General features: G+C 54.7%; 1 protein-coding gene across 1 annotated transcript in view; it reads left to right on the forward strand.

The window, feature by feature from the left end:
* Nucleotides 1-22,582, forward strand: part of SHANK2 (SH3 and multiple ankyrin repeat domains 2) — a 572,646-nt gene that overhangs the window by 350,684 nt on the left and 199,380 nt on the right. The window lies entirely within an intron of this gene.

Genomic DNA, 22,582 nt, shown 5'->3' on the forward strand with positions numbered 1-22,582 from the left:
AAGGATCCCTTTAGTATCTTTAAGTGAAATTCTTACATAAAAATTCCACAATACATATAAATCTGAAAAATGAGTATCATACCCTTTATCAATCAATGCCCAGTCAGATAAAAGCAAACACCTCTGTAGGTGTTTCAGACAGAAGGGCTGGGATACAGGACATTGGTTTCAAAAGTATTGGAAGGGCTGGAGGAACAGAAAGGGGTGGGTGACGTCATGCAAAGATTGGTCACTGCAGGAAGCCACCCCTGCCTCTACTGTTTCAGCAGCAAAAAGAACAAAGAGGTGTTCTTGGGGTGTGCACGAGCTTCCTGCCGACACTGCTGGGTGTGCCATCCCACCAGAGATGCAGAACAATGGCGCCTCCCGTCCCCCGCCATCCGGGCTTGCACAAGTGCCTCCCGTCACCAGAACCTGACTGTCGCCCCTGGGAAGGGAGTCTGGGAAACGCAGTGTCCGTACTTACCCCCTGAGGGCACAGAAGGGCAGGAATGGGCAGAGGATCTACAGACGGCACACGCTTCGGCTGTGGTGGCCGGGGGAGATGAAAGGACACTGACAGCACAAGATTGTTCCCGTGTGTGTGTGCTTGGGTGCCTCAGACTAGAAGACAAAGTAGTTAGACGGGTGTTCCTGCACAGAGAGTCACCGTGATTGCCGAAATGGCGACTGAGATGCGCACACTCGAGGGGCCCTGCCGGTGGGGCGTGGTTTGGGGATGAGTGAGCAGTTGTCTGTAAGCTCTGAATGGACCGAGGGTATTCTCCCTTGATGCTGAGGGGGTTGGCATTCCTGAAGAGTTCAGAGTGTATTTAATCCGTGCAGAAACACTTTGTGCCTGTGTGACAAGAATTTAGGGTCTGTGCTCAAGTAGTTAGAAGGAGGCCTTTTGCCCATCGAGAGCTGGGGACCTTTGGAAGCGCGGGGTGCAGAGTAGCTCACTGCAGACTGTCCCACATCCCAGCTCTGCCCACGCATGCTGATAGTACCTTCCCAGCACTGGGACAACCACACTCAGCCCCGTGAACCTCCAGGCCATCCCCAAGAGACAGGACTGCCCCCGTGAGAACACCGCTGAAGACCTTGCTACTTGCAATTCTACCTGCATTCGGAAAGAACCAAGCTTTCCTGGAAAATTGGGCTTGCATGACGTTAAGATCCAGTTGGCCCCAGGCTCCACTACTTCCTGTTGTTCTACACTTGCTCCTTTACACACGGCTTGCCTGGAGATGTCTGAGTCTACGACTCTTGCGTGTAACTCTGGTTCATTTATTAAATCCAACAGACAGATGTTCACTGAGAACCAACCTCAAGGCCTGCCCCGTGCTAGATACCGGGGAGGAAGCGTCGGAGACAGGAAAGGGAGTGTGTGCCTGTGAGCAGCTCACAGTCTTGGGGAGAAACCCCCAGGCACACTCTCGAACACTCACACCTGTTGGCTGTGATACGTGTGAAAAGGAACTGAGAGAGGTGCCAGGCCCTTCCAGGAAGGAACAGCAGTGGGCCTGGGAGACCTGTGTCTGCAGAGGTTGTCTCAGTACCGCCCGGCAAGGGGAGGAGTCCAGACATCCCGGAGCACTGACGGGCGCAGAGGGAGGGGACATGGAGAGAAGACACCCAGGTGAGACTCAACAAGGAGTCCAGCCTCCGTCCTGCCTGTGCTGAGCGTCAAGGGAGTGAGGACTGGGCTCCCTTGGGTTCTGGAAGGAGAGAAAGCTTTGCGTTGTAGATCTTTTCTCCCAAAGAGAAGAATTCCAGATCCCCAACCTGTCTCTGCCCCTCCCCGCCATGTGCGTGCGTGCATGCACCTTGAGAACACACGCCCGTCAGGCTGCCTGTTTCTAAGTAATTAGAGGCAGGTATTCAGCCGAGAGAAGTAAACGAGTCTCACTTTCTTTAGTTCTCCCTCCCGGGAAGCTCTCAGCGTCTCGACTGCCACGTGGGCGTGATGGATGCTCAGAGTCTCGCTGTTCTGTTCGCGGCGTGCAGGAGCCTTTCCCTGCAGAGAGCCCTTGGTGCTGCACGTACACCCCCCTGGGTTGCCCTCAAGACCCCCAGGCGGTTGGCACTGTCTTCATTCCCACCCCACCGACGGCGTGTCTCAGTCTGCTCGGGCCGCCAGAACAAGCACCACAGCCCAGGGCTTACACAACAGACACTTGTTTCTCACGGTTCCGGAGGCTGGCAGTCCCAGATCAGGGTGCCAGGGTTGTTTCTGGTGAGGGCTTGCTTCCTGCTTTGCAGACGGCCACCTTCTGACTGTGTCCTCACGTAGTGGAGAGAAAGGTCTTGTCTCTTCCTCTTCTTATCAGGACGCTAATCCCATCACAGGAGCTCCACCCTCGTGACCTCATCTAACCCTAGTCACCTCCCAAAGGCCCATCCCAAATGCCATCACATGGGGCTTAGGTTTTCAACATATGAATTTAGGGGGCTGTAGGGGAACATAATTCAGTCCATAACATGGCACAGAGTTTCAGGAGCATTCTTAGAGTCCCGTAACCAGTGGGCGTCAGGGAGGGGATGCAAACCCAGGTCCCTACGACCACAAGACACAGGGCTGATGCTGTACTGTCTCTGGAGGTGTCAGCAGGAAGGAAAATGTCCGTGTGACACCCCTGGGTGTGACACCTCTGTGATAATCCTGTTGGACGGGTGATAACCCCCACAAGACGGTCTTCGCACCGTAATTGACGGTTTACACGGCGTGTTACTGCATATCCGGTGGGCGTATCAGGGCGTCTGCGGGGTGCAGCCCTGGAAATGCAGCGGTGTCCGGGTCAGATTTGCCTCTGCCCGAGTGGAGCTGCCTTCTGGCCTTCTCGTGGTTTTCAGGCCGTCCTTCCAAGAGGCCATGTTCTTGCCCATTTCTCCTGATGGCAAAGCTGAGTCTCAGAGAGGGAACGAGAAACCTGCCCAAGGTCACAGATCAGGAAGGGCAAGCCCTCCGCTCAGAGCTCGGCCTTCGCCCGCTGCCAGCTTCCCTCATCAGCCTGACCCGGTGGGTTAACAGCACAGAAGATGATGGAGGCACCCCTTTCACGTGCAGCCATGAGCTCCTCACCCTCCTGGTGACGCAGGTGCCTCCAAGGACGCGAGCCTCTGAGATGCCAAGCACAGAGGGACACGGGGCTGAGGGCTGCGCAGGGCTCGTGTACGCACTGCGTGGAGGCCTGGAGAAAGGGGGCCGGCGATGTTCTGGAAAACCCGCACTACTTTTACCCTCCTGGCTCTCTGCTTCTGCTTCCCGCTGGAATCCCTCCCGGGGAGCGGTGGCAGCAGCCCCTGGACCTCTCGCATGCCAGGCCCGGGCTATTTTTGTGACCCACTTGATTTGCCCAGAGATCAGTCAGACCATGGGTGGAAGGAAGGGGCTTCCGAGAAGCAGGAATCCACTTAGTTCTGAGGGTCTCTGGCCACCCACTGAGCTGCGAGTGGACAGGGAACGGTCAGGATTTGCCAGGACACCCAATTGGAGACCCACGTTTTATTTCCTAGGAGCAAAGCCCATGTTGTCCTACACACACGGCCCACCTCGGTCTTCATCCCCAACGGAGAGCCGTGCATATGGCACCACACAGCCCCGAGTCCCCAGGAGTGCCGGAGCAGGAGATGTGGGATAGGGGACGGGTACAGAGCTGGGTTGAGAGACCTCGGGTTCTAGTCCCAGGTCCACTTTTACCTGCTGTGTGACCTTGGGTCAGTCACTTAACTTCTCTGGGCTCAATTTCCTCCTCTTTGAATCTTCAGGGGGCATTTGTTCCAACGCGGGTGGGTGAACTAGAAGCATAGGGTGAGTTATACCACAAACGATGCATAATTCCTGGGCAGAGGGGTCGGAGCCACGCCGGGGCGGGTGTACAGGTAGCCGAGGTTTTTGTGCCCTTCACATTAGCAGCCAAAATAAGAATAATAATAACCTCATAACAACCCTAACATCCCACTTTGCAGAAGATTCGTTATTGTCCCCTCTGACAAATGAAAAGGATTGGAATATGCCCGGGCCATGCAGCCGGTGACGTAGCAAAGCTGGGATCTGGCTCCTGGCAGTCACCTCGCCACAGGGTCCCCCCGTGCGGGGTACGAGGAGCATTCATTGAGAATGCCCAAGCCTTCTGATCCCTTTTCTAAGTGACAGGAAGCCTGCAGCTCAGAAAGGTGAGGGTCTTGTCTGAGGCCACACAGCGAGTTCACGGCAGCCATTTAAGAAAAGAAGGCGATGACGAGTGACAAAAAGGCATGAGAGCCCCCCCGTCTACCTCCTGATACTTCCCTTCTCAAACGAGGTCCCGATTGGGGAAGCACTCTGAAAGCCAAGAAGCGAGGAGGACCTCATCTGGAAGGAGGCGGGCTCAGCCCCAGCCCTGGCTCCCATCCTGCTGCAGACTGCTCACCACCAGCCCTCAGACTGAATTTACGGCGTGTCCCTGAATTTTTGCCCCACATCTCTCCAAGCCGCCTGACGTCCCAAGCCCCCCAGGGATGCACGGACCGCCGGAAGGCATAATGGGCGCCTTGGGCCCAGACCGACTTCATTGAGATGCAGTGCCTTCCTTTGGCGTGGGCTCAGTGGGGTCATGCAGCCAAAATGGACTTCGCCACCCCGCTGTCCACTCCACAGAACACAGGGCTCTGAAACCCGAGACCGAGAATAACTCGAGTGTTAGAAAATGAGAGCGCCCCTGAGTGTCACCCAGGCCGTGCTAATAGCCGGGTTGAATCACTTCCCTCTCCCCGCTAATGGCATGCGTAATTGCGCTGGTTTTTCAAGCGTCCTTCACCCGTACTTATTTAGACTAGTGACTGATGCATTGCCATGGAAACCGGCACTAGGAAAAAAAAAACGTCCCCGGTACAGTGGGAAGTGGAAGGATGCGGGCTCCAATCTGGAGCTTACAACTTGTGTCAAAGAACCGAATTTCCAGCCTCTCCCGACGTGCGGGCTCCAAAAGTCAAATGGGTGAACCTCCCGGTGGATTAAACGCCCTGGAGCCTCTGATTTTTCTTTCCCCTTCTTCTTCTGCGATCCCGACCCTGGAGGGGCTGCAACTTTTTTCCTCTCAGATTCACAGACAATAGTGGATGAGGCCAGCCTCGTGGACTCGGTCTCCGCATGGACCCGGAGGCGCCGCGGGACCAGCCTGAGTGACATGGTCACGCCCAGGTTAGAGATAATGGCTGAGACGCGGTTCAAGAAGAAAGTTCATTTCGGAGGTACGGTGCCACCTCCCCAAACCTGCTGCGGGTTGGCCTGCCGAGTCTTTGTTCCTTACAGAGCGCCGGGACCGGAGAGTCGCGGGCTGCTGCCAGTCCTGCCGACACTTGGTGAGACGGGCGGCTGGCTGTGTAGGCGATCGCTTTGCGCTTAGTGTGTTTGAGAATTCCTGTCTTTCAGGTTGTTGTGTTTCACCATAGAAGGCTATTGTTTCCATAACGGCTTTCTCCTGCTTCCGATGGAGAGGGGACATCAGATTAGCTGGCAGATCATCCCAGGGGACCCGGGCGTCTTGGGTGCCATTAGAGTCCCAGGGGCCTTTCTGTGTTCTAGAATCCCTTTGAGCGGCCAGTGGGTTTTTAAGACCCACTCGAGCATCCATTCCTCGTAAACACTGTTGCTACACTCGAAGGGAGGGCGATGGCATTATGAGTCGCTGCCACTTAAATGCATAGATTGTCCAGCCTTCCTAAGTGTTCTCCTTTACCTGACAAGCTGTATGAAAAATCCCCCAAACTGGGACAGGGCAGTGTGCCTCCTAACTGGCCCAGCCTGCCCTCCTTCCTCCAGAGAAAGCAGGGTGAGTTTGGTTATTAGTTTTGTCTTTTAGATCAGATGGACTGTGTGCTCCTTCGGCATTGTAACGGTTGAGACGGGCAAACACCATATGTATTTTCAGATGGCATTGCTTTCTCCAACTTCCACAGTAGGTTGATACCAACTGCTCCTTCTCGCTTGCAGAAGCAGAGGAGAGAGGAGACGGCCAGCTTGGGAGGGTTCCCGCTGGGGAGCTCGGTGACCTGGTCAGTTAAGACGCCTCTCCTTGGTGGAGTCCCCCTCCCAGATGTCACTTTGAGGTGTGCAGAGAGAAATTGAACAGTGAACTGTCGAGACTCTGGGGACCCCACCCTCCCAGTCCCACCCGCTGGTCCTCACCTGCCTGCCAACCCTGGTGTATGTCCGTGACACGTAGCATCTTTTAGGGGCGCCTGAGCTCTGTGCAGGCTGGCGGGTTGCATGGAATGAGTACCCGAGGGGCCGGCCACCTCTGTAAGGTCATTGTGAGGATGGGTCTTTGTGTGATCTGTTAGCGCCAATGGGATCCACCTGACCCTCCCCCAACCCACACTGATCCTTCTAGAGATGAATCCAGTTTATCCCTTGATCCTGAACTCTGGTGAGCCCAAGATCTGATGGCCTCGATGCCAAGCTGTGGAGACTCAACCGTCTTCCCACGCCATCAGGGCGGTTTCCTTGAGCTCAACAGGTCTTTTCTCTCCGTGTCCTATTTCCTAAGCCTCAGCTGTCGGCGTCCCTAAAAAAGATTTTAAAAGACTAAAAAGAATCTTCCCGCCCCCAGTCCGTTCCTGGGTTTCAGTCCAGCTCTGCTGCTCACACTCGCATGCCCTTGGGCCTCACACTCACTCGCCTTCCTGGGACACATCTCTGGGGGAGGATAACCTGTCGGGAGGGGCATCGAGAGGACAGAAGGTGGATGCTCCAGGTAGCCGCTCCACAATGGTGGCTCTAATTCTCGTCGGTTTTGTGCAAGGTGCTGTGATTGGCCAGGGAAGGAGGCTGGCTGTGAATTGGGACCTTAGACCAAGCGTTCTTCGGGGTTAGGTCCTGGGTGTTGGAGGGGAGATGCTGGGTAGAGAGAGTGTGCTGGGGGAGCACAATGAGGATCCGTCCTGATATCCTGGGACGACAGAGACAGGAGGGCTTCTGCTCCCTCCTGGGCCTGGGGGGTGGATTCAGTGCCGGAAAAGTCTTTTCGAGATTCTTGCGTGTTTTCAAGCACCCTGCCCTTCTGCTGTGGTCACTCTGGTCCTGGGGCTCTGGGGCCAGAGGCACATCGGTTTCCCCCAGCCAGCCCCGGCCACCGAGTGCTCCTTCTGGGTAGAGAGGGAGGAGAGAACTGTTATGGGAAACGGGGGCCTCTTTGGCACGGACACTCCGACCGAGCTGAGCAACCACATGCAGACCAGGCACCGAATCCACCATTTACTGTAATTTCCACTTAAACTGCCAGTCTGGCTCCATGTGCTGGTATCAATGCTTCCACCTAGCCGCCTGGGCTGATTTTTTTAAAAACATGCTAATTGCCGTAGAGTAGAAACCAGCTCATTGACAGCCAGCAGCTTTATTCATCTGTCCAACCCATTTGGGAGTGTGGGGATGAGGAGACGGCGCCAGGAACCAAGCTCGGCTTCCCAGCCAGCGGGGTCCCAGCCGTGCTCGGCCCAGGAGAGGCAAGACACAGAGAGGGGGGCAAAACAGGGCTGCAGACCACCCGCCGTGTGCACTGGGTGCCCAAGGTGGGGGGCATCCACTGAGGGACTCAAGAGCAGGAGTGGGGAGCCGAGTGTCAGGAGGTGGGTCCACTGATGCGACCTTGAGCAAGTCCCGGCTCCTTCTCAGGTAGAGGACCCTAAGTTTAGGCCTGTGATTCCAGGCTCTTCCTGCATCCCCTAGTAATTCTATGTCGTAAAGTGTTATTTACAGGGAGCTACTCATCTCTAAGATTTGTCCTTTAAACGTTTTTTTTCTCTTAATTTTTTTTTTCTTTTTGTGAGGAAGATCAGCCCTGAGCTAACACCCATGCTAATCCTCCTCTTTTTGCTGAGGAAGACGGTCTCTGAGCTAACATCTATTGCCAAACCGCCTCCTTTCTTTTCCCCAAAGCCCCAGTAGATAGTTGTATGTCATAGCTGCACATCCTTCTAGTTGCTGTATGTGGGACGCGGCCTCAGCATGGCCGGAGAAGCGGTGCGTCGGTGCGCGCCCGGGATCCGAACCCGGGCCGCCAGTAGCGGAGCGCGTGCACTTAACCGCTAAGCCACCAGGCCGGCCCCTAAGATTTGTCGTTTAAAAATGCGATATGGAGGCTGCAGTCAAGTGCATGGCGTGACCTCGAGTCCTGGAGCCAGGGTTCGGATCCCAGCTCTGTGCTCGTGAGCTGGGCGACCTTGGAAATTATCCAGCTGCGCCTGGTTTTCTCCTGGGGAGGACAGACTTGCCTCGTGGAGCCGCTGTGTGGTTACAGCAGAGGAGCTAAGAGAGCAACCCGAAAGCCAGCTCCATCACTCGGGAGCTAGGGGCCTGGGAACGTCACTTAACCTTTCCGTGCCTCAGTTCCTCCTCTGTCAGTGGCAGTGCCTGTCTCCTGGGGCTCTTGGTGGCTTTGCAGTTGGGATGGTCCTGGGTTGGCTTCCAGAAACAGAAACCATAGTAACCGTCGCCTAAACACACAGAGCTCTGCTTGTCTCCCCCAACAGAAGGCAGGAGCCACACCCCAGCTCCGTCCTCCTGCCGCCTGTCCGCCTGAGCCACTTCCACATTCCAGAAGGGAAAGGGGACCATGCTCTGGGGAGGCTGGTTTGGGAAGGGAAGCCCCACCCAGCAGACGCCCGCTCCCATCTCATTGGCCGAGACCCCGTCACTCGCTACTCCTGGGCGGAAGCTGGGAAAACGGTGTCTTGGTACCAAGCCCCTGTGGGGGGAAAGGAGAGGTGCATGGAAGTGGCTGTCGCGTGAGCCAACATGGAGTGTTTGTCAGAGGAAGGAAGTGCCCAGCACAGGGCAGAGCGAGGGCTCTCCTCCCGGGCATGCGAGGCAGTGCAGGGCAGTGGTTGGGACCACCAACTCAGGAGCCCGAGCAGCTGAGTGGGAATCCCAGTTGCTGCTAAACCTCAATGGCTCTCGCTTCCTCGCCTGTGCGGTGGGGGGTCATACTCCTCACCGAGCAGGGTTGCTGGGAGCATTAAAAGGAGTTCACGTGTTTTGCACTTACAACAGTGTGTGGCGCATGGTAAGAGCCAACAAACGTTGCCCACGATGGTGATGATGGGCGATGGGTGTCGACGGGTCAGGACAATGATGGCGGTGGTGATGCAGCTGGGCTTGTCTCCTTCCTGCCCTCTTCCTGGAGCCCTGCTTGGAGAGGCTGGCCTCTGTCTCCCTTTGGGTCCTCCAGCGTTGCAACCATTTGCCAGGCACCCCAGCTGAGCCTCGGCCCTCAGGCCTGGGCGCCCTCGGCTACCTGGTGCTTGAGCTCATCGCTCCTGTGGCTGAGTAGGTGAAGCTGGTGGCAGTGGGCCTCGGCTGGTCGGGGGCCCAAACCCGCTGCCATGAGGGGCTCCAGAAGGGGGCATGCAGCCGCGCCCGGCTTCGCGAAGTTACAATTACAAAAGCAGCTTTCCGTTCACTCACGCAATACAACCGGCAACGGACTGAGGTGACTCAGAAAAAAACAGCCGTGTTCGGAGCGTCCAGCTCTGCAGTAATTCCTGTTTATCTAGGAAGGAGCGTCAGCCCACATGCCAGCACCTTCTGTCTTTGCTTTTGGTTTTTGGAGCCTGTAGATTTGGCTGTTGCATGGTGCCTGCATGTTTGGGACCCGTTGACATGTGCCCTGGAGGGTTGGCCACCGCTGGCACTCCCCATGCCCACACACACCCCTGCCAACTTTAAGAGAATTCAAAGCACGTGGTTATTTTAGAAAACTTGATGCAGCCACTTGCCCCTGGGTGCTTACCCAGACGTGTGGGCACTGGGCTGGTTTTCCCAGCGCTGGGCAAGAGGGAGAATGGGGCAGATGGTCCACACCGCACACACATGCACGCACTGGGGAAGGACAGAGCGATACAGGGAGTAAATAGAAACCAGTGACTCAGTTGCCCGTTGGTGCTGTAGCCACTATATAGGCAGCTTCAACTACTGGAAGCCACATGCTTGGGGGAAAGAGAGCGTGGCCTCAGGGCACACGGGCCTGCAGACCCACAAGGAAAGAAAGGGCTGTTGATTGTGCGGAGCCCGGTCTGCAGGCTGAAGGAGGGATTGTCCTGCAGGGGCTGCCAAGCACAGAGCACACCAGCTCACTTCTGAGATAAGGACTCTGTCCCCCACGGCACAGAGGACAAGACGGAGTGTCAGGGACTGAGTGCCCACCTTGGGTCTCACGGCAATTCTGGCAGTCAGAATCTGAGCTACACTTGTCCTGTACCGGCGAACAGGGAAATGCCTTTCACGGAAAATCACTTCTCCTTCACTTGGGTAGTTTCTGACCTGAAAGCAAGATTCTGGGTTCCTTAACTAAGACGGATTTAAGTAGTTTTCTGAGCAAGTCTTGCCCGACTGTGCCGTCCTACAGGTGTGGTCTCTCTGTGGTTGTGATGGGAAGAATAATGGCCCCCAAAGATGTCCACGTCCTAATCCCCATGAATATGTTCAGATACGTGGCAAGGGGGAAGTAGGTCACAGATGGGATGAAGGTTGCTGATCAGCTGACCTTAAAATAGGGAGATGATCCTGGATTATCCAGGAGGGCCCAGTGTAAACCCAGGGGCCCTTGAAAGTGCAAGGGGAGCACAGAGTTCAGAATCAGAGTGATGGGGTGTGAGGAGTCGACCCTCCTTTGCTGGCTCTGCAGACGGAGGAAGGGGCCACGAGCCACAGAATGCAGGCGCCTCTAGGAGCTGGAAAAGGCAAAGGAACAGATTCTCCCCTGGAGCCTCCAGAAGGAACACAGCCCTGCAGACACCTTGATTTTAGCCCAGTGAGACCTGTGTTGGATTTCTAACCGACAGAACTGTAAGATGATAAATTCCTATTGCTTTAGGCCACGTAGTTCGTGGTGATTTGTTACAGCAGCCACAGGAAACTGATACACCTCCATCCTTAGGTGGGCGTGCTGTGAAGTCCGTCTGTGCGTTTTAAGAACAGAGTTATTTTCCCTTCCCCTCCCCTGCGAGGTCTGTACTGGGCGCCCAGAAGGTGCTCTGTAAAGGATCTACCGCTCATTTAGTGAATAAACGAGGGAACCAAGGTTGCTGGTGATGTGAGTGTGAGAAGTGTCTCTTTTCAAATCGAAGTCTGTACCCCACAGTGAATTTCTTAGAAGTTCTTAGAGGCCCCTGACCTCCAGGCCCCCAGCGCTGGGCTCGGTGCACCTGTCGGCAGAGAACTGTGACCTGCAGGTGGAGCTGGGCCTGGGACCTGGCTGTGCTGGCCCCAAGCTCAGTGCTCCTTGCTCTCTGCCCCCTTCCGTGCCCTGCTCTGGCACCAGTGAACCTGTCACCATCTAGCTTGCCCCCTTTTATGCCGGCTGGGGTCTGGCCTGGGTGGGAGGTGACAGTGAACTCGGAGACCTCTGCCAGCCCCCCATGGCCCTGCCGACCCAGCCCTGCTAACCAGTGTCCAGCTGTCCTGTCTTTGTGCCCACCTCCGGCTTCTGCCCGCATTCCTGGCTGTGTGCCTCTCCACTTTTTAAGGAGCCCATCGGCATCTCTGGTTTTAAAAAAGAAAAGTTATTCCTGTCTTCGTCCCCGTCGGTAGTATCTTTCCTCCTTGTGGTTCCGATCCTGCATTTGGCTCACCAGCCCGGGGTGTCGTCTGAGCGGTGTCTGATTTAAAACATGCCGGAGATGGCAGGAGCCCGTGTGGGAGGGAGGCATGTGGCTGCAGAGCGCCGGGGCGTTTGGCGTTGGGCGGCCCAGCCACGCTGCACAGCTGGTGGCCTGAAGCCTGTGACATGGTGGGAGGGACACCGCCAGGCAGGGCTGGCGTGGTCACATCTGACTCCGGGCCAGGCACAGAGGGGGCACTCGGGAACTGCCGCTGCCCCGATGAGGAAGCGGGGGCACTCGCCGCCTGCTCAGGGGGCCACTCCTGCGATTTTGCCTCTTTGGGGTGAGGAGCCAAGAACGAGTCAAGAGAGGACATGGATCACAGCGGGGCGGGGGGCGGTTAGTGGGGAGACAGAGGTGGGCTGTGTTCAGGGACTTCACTTTCCCCTCTGTCTCTCTGTCTCTCTACCGTCTCTCTGTCTCTCTGTTTCTGTCTCTCTACCCTCTGTTTCTCCCTCTGTCTCTTTGTCTCTGCATCTCTCTCTCTCCATCTCTCTGTGTCTCTCTATCTTTCTGTCTCTTATCTCTGTCTCTGTGTGTCCGTCTATGTCTGTCTCTGTCCCTGTGTCTCTCTCTGTCTCTCTGTTTCTGTCTGTCTCTCTCTCTGTCTATCTATGTCTGGGTGTGCATGTCTCTGTCTCTGTGTATCTCTGTCTCTCTGCGTGTGTCTCTGTCTTGGTGTCTCTCTCTCTCCTTTTGGTGGCATTGAGGCTAAATCTTCAGAGACGTACACACAACTCTGAAGAATCCTATAACCCCGGTTCCATGCGATTTCTGTGCTGCATAGCAAGTGACCACAAGCTTAGTAGCCTTCAAACCCCCCCGCTGATTAGCTCTCAGTTCCGGGGGTCAGCAGTGCAGGTGGGCTCGCCTGGATTCCGTGCTCAGGGTCTCATGGGGCCCAAGTCGGGGTGTCACCGGGCTGGGCTTTGGCTGGAGCCTCTGGGGGAGAATCCTCCTTGAGCACGCTGGGTTGCTGGTGGGATTCGGTTCCCCGGGGCTGCAGAACTGGGGCCCGTTTCCTGGGAGCCGCTCTCAGCTCCTGTGGGTCACCCACATTCCTTCTCCTGCGGCCCCTCCATCCTCACACCAGCAGGAGCACCTCAAGTCCTTCTCAGGCTTCGAATCTCTCCTGCTTCCCCTTCTCACGGGTGGGAAACCGTTGTCCTGTAAAGGGCTCGTGGGGCTACAGTAGTCCCTCCTGGATCGCGTCCCTCTTGCATTACGACCTGACATTATCCCTGGAGTAACCCCAGGGGTAAAGGTGGTGGAGCCGTCTGAAATTCTGTCTGCGCGCCAGCCTCGCGTGTCTCCTCTCGGCCAGCTCTCCCTCCGGCCCTTCTTGGTTTTTAAACTCCTCTCCTGTCCCATTCCTCGGCCGAGAGGGGACAGCGGACGCAGTCCTCCAAAAGAACCCTTCCTAGTTCACACGTCACACGCGGCCGTCACTCACTCTTGGTCTAGAGAGTCTGTTGTTTCATAACCTGCCCAGGGTCCTGGGGCCGTTTTCGTGTATTTTCCGCGCTTGAGCTGCGTCTGCTGACATAGTTGAGCTCTCCATGTTCACCTGTGGACTAATCTGTCAGAATTCACGGGAATTTGAATTCTCCTTTCATGTTTTAAAACCTTCCTGGCGGTCGGCAGAAGAGCCTAAATCCATATTCCTTTCATCTCCTCCTCAAGACACACGCCGTGGTCTTACCACTTGTCCATAGTTTCTGGGCTTTTGGTCAATAAAGAAAGTAGATTTGGGATATTGCACTTGAGGAAATTAACAGAAAAGAACACAACGGAACAGCATGGAAAGAACGGAAAAGAACAGAGAGCTCAGAGTGTTGTCATATGCCTCCATATGTCAATCCCTCCATCATGGCGGACGAGCCGAGACCTCGTGACCCAGAAGTGTTTCGTGACCTGGAAGTGTTTCGTCGTCTTTGCAGTTGGTCTCATGTCTGTAGCCAATCCCAGGGTCTTTGTCATGGAGAGGAGACGTCTGGACCCTGCTGCATGTCCAGTGCCCTCCGTCTGGTCACTGTTAACTGCTCTTTGATGAAAGATAATCCAGGGATGTCGGCTAGTAGCTAGGACTACTAGGACCGTGCTTCTCATTGAGGGGTACACTGCCCCCTAGGGGTGTTTGGAACTGTGTGGGTGCATTTGCTGATTGTCACAGTAAATGCCAGTTTTAGGAACTGGAGGCAAGGGTGCCCAAAGCCGTGTGATGTCCAGAACGCCCTGGCAGCCCACTATTGTGGTGGACGGGCCACCAAACCAGGCCCTGGGATGAAATGCAGAGACACCATCGCTGTCCACTTGGGTAACCACTGTTTCCACCCAGAGCAACAGAATAACCAAAAGGCAACCCTCTTTGGTTGCAAGAAACCTAAAACCCACGTGAGCTGGGTTACTTGAAGAAACGTACTCCATTCTAAGGATGCAGGGGCCTTTCCTGGACCCCAAGGGCAGAATGCGTGGCCCTGCCTCCCCTGGTTCTAGAAGCAGGTTCTGGAAGCAGGACGGGGCCTTGTCGGGAGCCAGGACAGCTCAGCCGTCTCTCTCCAGAGCCACACGTGCATCGTCACTGCCCTGGGCCTCTTACCTCGGTCTCCCTCCCTGCTCGGCCCCCCACCAAGTTTCCCCACAGTGACACCCTCAGCGCCTGAGTCGAGAAGTCCTCAGTTCAGACAGGAAGCTGAGACTGTCCCACTTCTATTCCAAATTCCCAGGAGACGGTCTCATGGGCCGGACCTCTAACCAGGGTTAGAGGTTCCACATGCAGATATGATCAGGGTCTTCCTCTGTCCCGGGGCAGAGGGTTGCTTTCAGAGAGGGTGTAGACAGGAAAGACCAAGACAAATTCCCAAAGAGCAACAGTAGCCGACAGTCCTTGACAGCCTACCTGGGCCTGGCGCTGGGAAAGGGACTTCCTTAGAAGTGTGATTGTGTTTCGTCCTCACCGCAACACTGTAAGGCCGATTCTGCTCTGGCCCCATATTACAGAGGGGAAGACTGAGGCTCAGAGAGGCTGTTTCCTGCCCCGGGCCATGCAGCCAGATGGGGCTTAAGCTCACATTTGTGTTGTCTAAATGCAGGCTGTCGTGTCCTTCCTTCCCTGCCTCTCCCATCCATGGGCATCTCGTGAGCAAGGGGACCGTCCCACATGGAATCTGGCTCAGGATAAGGGGCCAGCGTGTTCACGGCGGCCCTATAGTCCTCCTCCTCCACACCTGTCCTTGTCAATTATTTTTTGGCCTTTCAGAGTCTTAATAAGTTTATTTGAGAAAATTCTTCTTCTTATTTCCTTTTCCAGAAACAGTCACACCCGAGGGTCTGAGGCCATTAGATTCTCCCCGGATGCCCCCTCCTGGCTTGCTCGCCAAGCTGTACGGGATCCTCTTTCCAGCGGCTCTGCACAAAGGGCTAATTTTAAATGCTGACGATCTGAAGCTTGTCGTGCAATCTGTCACTCCCTTTCACGAGTCACAAGAGGTGTATGGGATGGAATTTCTAGGTTTCCTTCTTTTTCTTTCCATGTAGATTTTTCTAGGCCGTGAATAAAAGCTTCCATGACTCATCAGCTTAAGCCCAGCCTGTGGGGGGCGCCTGGCCGCACCGCCCTCTCCTGGGATGGGGGCAGCCCCCAGTTACATCGTCGACCAAGGGGATGTGTTGTGTTGAGAAGTCAGAGCCTCTGGAGCCCTTCCGTCCAACCGTCTGGTTTTATAGTCGAGAAGGTGAGGGCCCAGGAGGCAGAGTGAGAAGGTCACATCGTCACCACCGGGGCCAGGACTAGAACTGGGTTCCTCAGGTTGTGGGACAGGCTGCTTCCACTCCTTTGGCAGACCCCAGGAGCAACTAAATTCAGCGTTCTGTGCTCTGTCTTCCACCTGTCACAGTCACACCCAAGGAGATGAAACTGCCAATGGTGCATAGGAGCAGAGGGTCCAAGGGTGTGTGGTTTCTATCCCTTCATTCAGTTATCCCGTAGTTACTCAGCGTCTGCTACCTGCCAGGCTGTGTGGTAGGAGCTGGGATCTAGCAGTGCAGTGAAATGGAGCTGGAGAAAGGCGTTCCAGACAGTTTGGCAAGTGCAAAGGCTCTGAGGTGCAGATGAGTTCGCCGTGTTCAAGGAACAAAAAAAAGGCTAATACGGCAAGAGTGGAGTGATGAGAAGGGGTGGGCAGTGGCAGGTGAGGGTGGAAAAGCAGGCAGGGCCACATAGGCCTGTATTGTCGGAGGGCACTTGGATGTGACTCTCATTCCATTGGGAAAATGTTAAGCAGCCAAGTGGCATCACCTGACTTACATTTTTTTGTGAAGTGTAGATTGCTAAAGGGGAGGGACAAGCACGGAAGCAAGGAGACTGGAGGCTACTGCAAGAGTCCAGGCGAGAGGTGACAGTCATTCAGACTAGGGTGGTAGTGACTGCTGGCCTCCAAGCTGTGTGGGACTACAGACATTTCTGAACACCTGCTCTATGAAGCACTGAGCCTGGCATGGGCCAAGGAGGTCGGCCTACTTGCAAACAACTTGGTTCTTGCCTTCAAGAAGCTTCTGCATGGTTAAGGAAACAGACAAGTAAATAGTTCCCTCTTGGTTGGTTAGTTTATCTGCCTCCTTTATCATAAGCAGAGAGCCTTTCTCCTCTGAGACATGTGAAGGCATGTGCTCCTGTGCCATGCTCTGTCCACATTTAGTGGGACACGTTCCTTTTGTCTGTCAGATGGTTTTCCACTTTCTCCCAGAAGGTATGGGTATTCTCTCAACAAGGAGCCAACTCTGCCTTTGCCTTAATTTTGTCTGGTCTTCCTCTCTCTATTTTCCAGGACTCTTGGCTACTAGGGACAGAAAGCCAGCTCCGCCAGGCTTGAGAAAACATGGAACGTACTGGCTCCCATGACCACGAAAGCCATGCGTGGTCTGCCTCAGTCAGCTTAGGTTAGATAAAGCTGCCATAACAAACAGGCCCTAATCTCAATGGCCTAAAGACACAAAGGTTTATTTCTCTTTCATGCCACATGTCTGTCCTGTGTCCCAGGGGACTCCCTTGGGGACCCATACTGATGGGACAACCACTATCTCAAATGTTTTGGTCACCATGCCCCAGGAAAAAAAACAATGTTGGGGGCAGGCGTGGTCTTGCATTGGGAATTAAGTGCTCCATCCATCAAAACTCATCAGCCAAAACTAATTTCAAGGATCCATCCAACCACATGCCCAGAGGGAGGAAAGCCAGAAATGTTTGATGAGTAGCCCTCCTGACCACCACAGCCAAGACCCTGGGATTCTCGGCCTCAAGGCCTTTTGTGTCTCTGTCCCCCACCCCAGCTCTCAGCCCTGCCTCCTGCTGGCTGAGTGCTGGCTGTGCTCTTAGACTGGTTCGCCCTGCATTGTTGTGTGGCGGCCACTAGTTGCCCACAGCCTGCATCCACGGACATCATGCCCCATAAGGAAGCCGAGATCACCGTCCTCAGCATCCAGACCTCAGAACATCTCAGAAAAAGGCCAGCTGCCCTGCGAGGGCCATGGGTCCCTCAGTACTAAGGACGGGGTCCAGAGTGTCCAGCATGACAATGATGGGAGCTCCTCCAGGACCCCCACGTGGTGAAGGGAGCAGGCATTTCCCCCGGGAAGGGATGAGGGCACACAAAATCCGTGGGTGTGCCACACCTCGGGTGGCTATTTCCTGGCTGTCAGGTGCGGTCTCAATCGATGAAATGCATTGCTGTATCGCTCCAAGCTCTTTAGCTCTAAACAACAGAAAGCTAGATTGTCTTGCGCCAAAAAGGCGATGTCTGTGGTTTGTCTAACTGAAAAGTCAGGCACGGCTGTGTGCAGGAGTTTCAGCCACGTTATCAGGGCAGTGGGTCAGTCCCCCTCCCTCCCTCTACCCAGCTGCTCTGATGTGCTCGGTGTGGGTCATTCGCAGGCAACCTGTCCCCTAGGGTGGCCTCAAAAGCAGAAATCCCAGCAGCAGGACTAGGACCTCGTCGTCCCAGCTGGTCACATGATCATCCCCTGAGGGACGGCCCACCAGGAGGAGGGGAATGTCTGTTCCGCTTGGATGGTGAAGGGTGTGACCGGCCCGTCGTTGTAATGCAAAGGGAGGACAGAGGGTGCTAGTGTGTGGTGGGAGGTGGAGGCAGATGCGGGGGCCCAGAGGTTCTTGTTGGGATTCTGGGGGACCCCTGGGACCTCTGACTGCACCCAGAGAACTGACGTGGGCTGCATTGGGTGTGCAAGTGACCAGGCCAGCTGCCTTGCAGCCTTCGAGTATGCATGTCCACGTCCACATCGGAATGACAGACAGCTGCCCCAGGACCTGGCAATGGACCCTTACCTCCTCAGGTTCCCTCGAGGCTGCAGTTCCTCCAGCTCTGTGCCATGGGGGACCTCAAAGAACAGGACGCTGGTCCCTTTGCCCGATATTGAGGCCGCAGGAGCCTCCCAGTGTCTGCCCTTGACGTGACCAGGGACTGCGGGGTCTTAAGACCAACCTCACTTAACCAGAGTCTGCAGGACTGAGGCCTTCTGGGAGGTTTGTGACAGCAGCATGGTAACCTTCTCAGTCCCCGGCCTGGCACGTGGTGTCTCCTTTGTCCCTCCTGATCCCAGTGCGGGGCAAGGGCAGGGCAGGGCAGACCCAGAGACGCCCTTTGGGGGCCATTCCCACCACAGCCATGGGGGCTGGGTGCAGACTCCCCTGGACGCACCACTGCACCTGAGACCTGCTGGGCTGGGCACAGTGGCATGTATCGTGGGCTCTGCTGCTGCGGAGAGACCCGGGCCCCACTTTTTGCCTAGTTGTAGTGGTGGGGAGGGGCAGGGGCTGCAGCCGATGTTAGACTCTCAAAGGCCAGTGATCTCGGAAGCTAACACAGCAGCAGGCGTTCCAGCTCTGGCCCAGACGCTGCCCTGAAGAGCCGGGCGTCTTGCTGTCATCAACCCACAGGGATGCTGGCCTGGCCTCTGACGTCCTCCTGCTCATCCCTCTGCCCAGGCCACGGTGTTTCATTTCTGACTCACATTTGCATCAGTGAGCTCCAGTGAGTCTTGGAAGGGGTCAGCCCAGGCAGCCAGCAGCCCCACCTCCCCATGCAGCAACAGCAGGTCTCAGGGGCCAGCAGAGGCCAAGCCTGGACATGATGTGGGGCATACACCATAATAGGGGGGAAAGGATCCTGAGAGCCATCTAGCCCACCCCCTCTCTTCCCAGGTTGGAAACCAAGGCTGGGCTAGGGCAGGTCCACAGGACATGGCAGGGGCGTGGAGGCCACCTGAACTTAGGCAGGCTGCTCATGAAGATGCCTCCTCCCGGGAACCCCAAGTGGACAGTAACCCAGGAGGCTGTACTGTGCAGTGGCTCTGCCACTTGCCAGCTCAGTGACTTTAGACAACTCACTCAACCTCTCTGAGCCTCACCTTTCTTACCACCATTGATGATGGTGGTAATGATGATGGTGATGGTATGATGGTAATTATGATGGTGGTGGTGATCATGTTGATGGTGATGATGGTGGTGGTGATGATGTTGATGCTGGTGATGGTTATGATAACGGTGATGATGATGATGGTGGTGGTGATGGCAATGATGATGATGGTGATGATGGTTTTGATGCTGATGATGGTGGTGATGATGAGGGTGGTGATGATGAGGGTGATGGTGATGTTGGTGTGATGATGGTGATGATGATGGTGTGATGAGAGTGATGGTGATAGTGTTGATGGTGGTGATGACATTGATGATGGTAGTGGTGATAGTGTCCCTCAGAACCCCTTCCCTGCCCCTTGAGGCCATACCCCGGGGCAGAAACATGACTGTGTCGGGAAGCCAGAGGACAGAGAGGGCCCGTGCAGTGGGAGTTTTTCACAAAGCAGTCATAGATAATATCCCTCCTAAAGGTCCCCTTTCTCTTATAAAATAATCGTGGTAATGAAGAGGAATTTATTGTTATTAATGTCCTTACTGAACCAAATTAAAAATTTAATAAAACTTGTGTTGGTCTACACCCTTCCCTCCTTTGTTTAAAATTTTGTTGGTCCATAATATCCCAAAGTCTAGGAACCACTGGCTAAGTGACCTAGAAACAGTCCCTTTCTAAAACATTTTTTACCTCTGATAAACATATGCACGTGTACACACACGTACACACACACACACTCACTCCACAGTCTCTCTGCTCCTGGAACCTCTGACCTCAGCCAGGGGCCTGCACCAATCAGCTCTCGGCACCAGTGGTTCCCTAGACAACCAGCACAGAGCTGCCACGTGGGGCTTAGGCAGCAGAGGCTATTAAGAGTAATAATAACAATTAACAACCAGTCCCCATGGTCCTTCAGAAGCTTCATGAACTACTCTGCTTAACCCCACAAAGAGGTTCAAATCTCATTTATCCCTCCGGGCCTGGCACATATGTGGCCCCATACAGATGTGGCAGGGCTGGCCTGTCCAGAGGTGTTGCCTGGCCCATGTGCTCCCTCCACACAATTATCTGACTGCTGGGGCCCTCAGCCCAGCCCACAGAAGGGCAGCATCCATGGGCTCTGTCCTCCCCAACCCTCAGGATTCTGAGCCCCAGGGAACAGCGCTGAGGCCCCGCCCCCTCTGAGTGTCCTTCTAATCCCTGCATTTTCAGCTCAGGGCCTGGCTCCCAGGTGGGCTTGATGAATGATGACTAGAATTGAACATGTGCGCAATGCAGAAGGCCAGGGAGGAGGGGGAGGGAGACATGAAACATCTAGGCACATTTGGTCCAGGTGCCAAGGACAGGGGACGTGCGTGCAGCTTGGCTGGCCCAGTGCCCGGCCCAGCGAGGGCCCTGTGCACTGAGCCACTCTGATGGTGTGCAGTGTATCTTTATTTGCTAATTTACAATGGGATGTTTAGATTAGGTCAGCAAGCATTTACATTGGTATCTACCAGGAGTCAGATGGTTGGGGGTGCAACAGAGAGGAATAAGGCCAAATCCCCACCCTCGAGCACCATAGAGTGCCGGGGACTTGGACCCTCTCCAGGGGCTGGATAGTGTGGTCTGGTGGTTCTGAGCCTGGGCTCTGGAGCCCGTCTGCCGGCCTGAGGGCTCATCCTGACCCTGCCTTTTAGTGGGTGTGTGACTTTGCCTGGTCAGCCTTTACCATCACCATCCATGAAATGGGTCCGGTGTTCCCACCTCCCTCGCTGGGCTGCTGTGATCAGCGAGTGGATGAGCCCAGATAGCCGCAGATCATGGGAAGGACTCAATAAATATTAGTGAGAACGAGGATGGTGATGATGCAGCAGAGACATGCCAAGCAGAGGGTGTCTCTAACTCCACGGAGAGGACCCCTGAGGTCCTGAGCAGGGATTTGAAGGGATTTTAAGGCATGAATTGGAGCAGAAAGCAGAGGGGCCGCCCCTGGCTGGCCTGCAAAGTGGCGTGCACACTCTCTCACTAGAGGGTCGTGATGGTTAAATGAGTGAATACAGGAGCGGGGCCCAGAACAGGGCCTGGTATGCAGTAAGTGCTTAATTAGTGTCTGTGATGACGATGGCGGTGAAAATGTCGCTGTTCAGGGCATTGTAAGTTTTGTACTGTCAGAGCCTCAGGGGGAGTGATGGGAAAGGGCTGGAGGGGCTGGTGGGAGCCAAGTCACAGAGGACCCCAGCCCCCATGTCAATTAAGGCACTGTTAGCTGCTGTAACAAAGAAATCCCTGGAGTGTAGCATGGTGCAATAGAAGTTTAATTGTTGGACACTATCGCAGTTCAACGCACAGAGACCCAGGCATCTTCCAGGAGTCCTAGAGGATTCTACCATCCTGTAGGGCCTGGGGGTCCCAGCTTTGAGCTGGGAGAAGCAGGAAGAGAGAGTAAGGAGAGCGCACTGGCTTCCATAGAAGCCAAGCTTGGTAGGAACCCCCCAACCCTTGCAATGGAATGCGCTCACATATCATTGGTGGGAACTGGTCACATGGCCACACCTGGCTGCAAGGAGAGCTGGGAAATGTAGTCCTGGGCTGGACATCTACTCCTCTCTCACCCTCAAAGGCAACTCCAGGCTACACAGAAAGGGAGCATGCATTTTTGCCAAACAGACCGCCTCTGGGCACAAAAGGAGCCGACGGGTATTGTTCTGACCTTCTCAGGACCCTGACGTGTGTTCACATTTGAACTGAAAATTTGCATTTGAGGGTTTAAATAAAATCATATTCACTTTGAAATGTGGGATCAAGGAGACTGACAGCAGAGAGTTGCAGGAGTCTAAATGTGATTTAGAGCTATTTTCCTGAAGCCCATTTGCATAATTTCTCTGTATTTTTTCCAAGGTTTAGGAAGGAGATTGTCCCGGAGATTTTACTTAGGAGGAAAATATCGAAAACGTGAATTGTGTGCCTCCATATTTCCTGTGTTTGCTTTGTGGATTTTTTTCCCTCCAGCCCTGAGCTGTCTGTTAAATCTAATTACATCGTTCATATCATTTCCCAAGAAATTTACGTCTAAATCTGCTGAGTAAGGGAAGCAAGCAGAGGACTTAATTAGGAACATTAATCATGTTTGTTCGTTTTTTTTTTTTTTTTTAGGAGAAAGCAACTGTAATCAGAAAAATAACAATAAACGTTCCTTTTTCCCAAAGGCAGTCATTCACAGGTTCTCAGATTTGCTAGAAGGCTCAGCAGCATCACTTGAGAATACTGTTCTAGCAGATTCCATGTGCCCATGGGCTGCTGCTGTTCCGCCCTGAATTTGCATGGCCCTGTCTTCTTTGCAGAGTGCTTCCTTCTGCATCCTCCACGAGCTGGGGACCCCGGGACTCTGCCTCCCTCCTGGAACGGAGCTCCTGGAACGTAGTCAGCCTGGGGTTCCTATGCATTCCCCAGATTTTGCGAAGTTAGGCCCCAGAACAAGACCTCATCTTCCTCCCAGATCTTTCCCCAGGAGAGCGGGTCTCACTCTTCATAAGTCAGATAAATAAGAACCTGGC

Source organism: Diceros bicornis, chromosome 31 (assembly GCF_020826845.1).
Source record: "Diceros bicornis minor isolate mBicDic1 chromosome 31, mDicBic1.mat.cur, whole genome shotgun sequence".
NCBI lineage: Eukaryota > Metazoa > Chordata > Mammalia > Perissodactyla > Rhinocerotidae > Diceros > Diceros bicornis.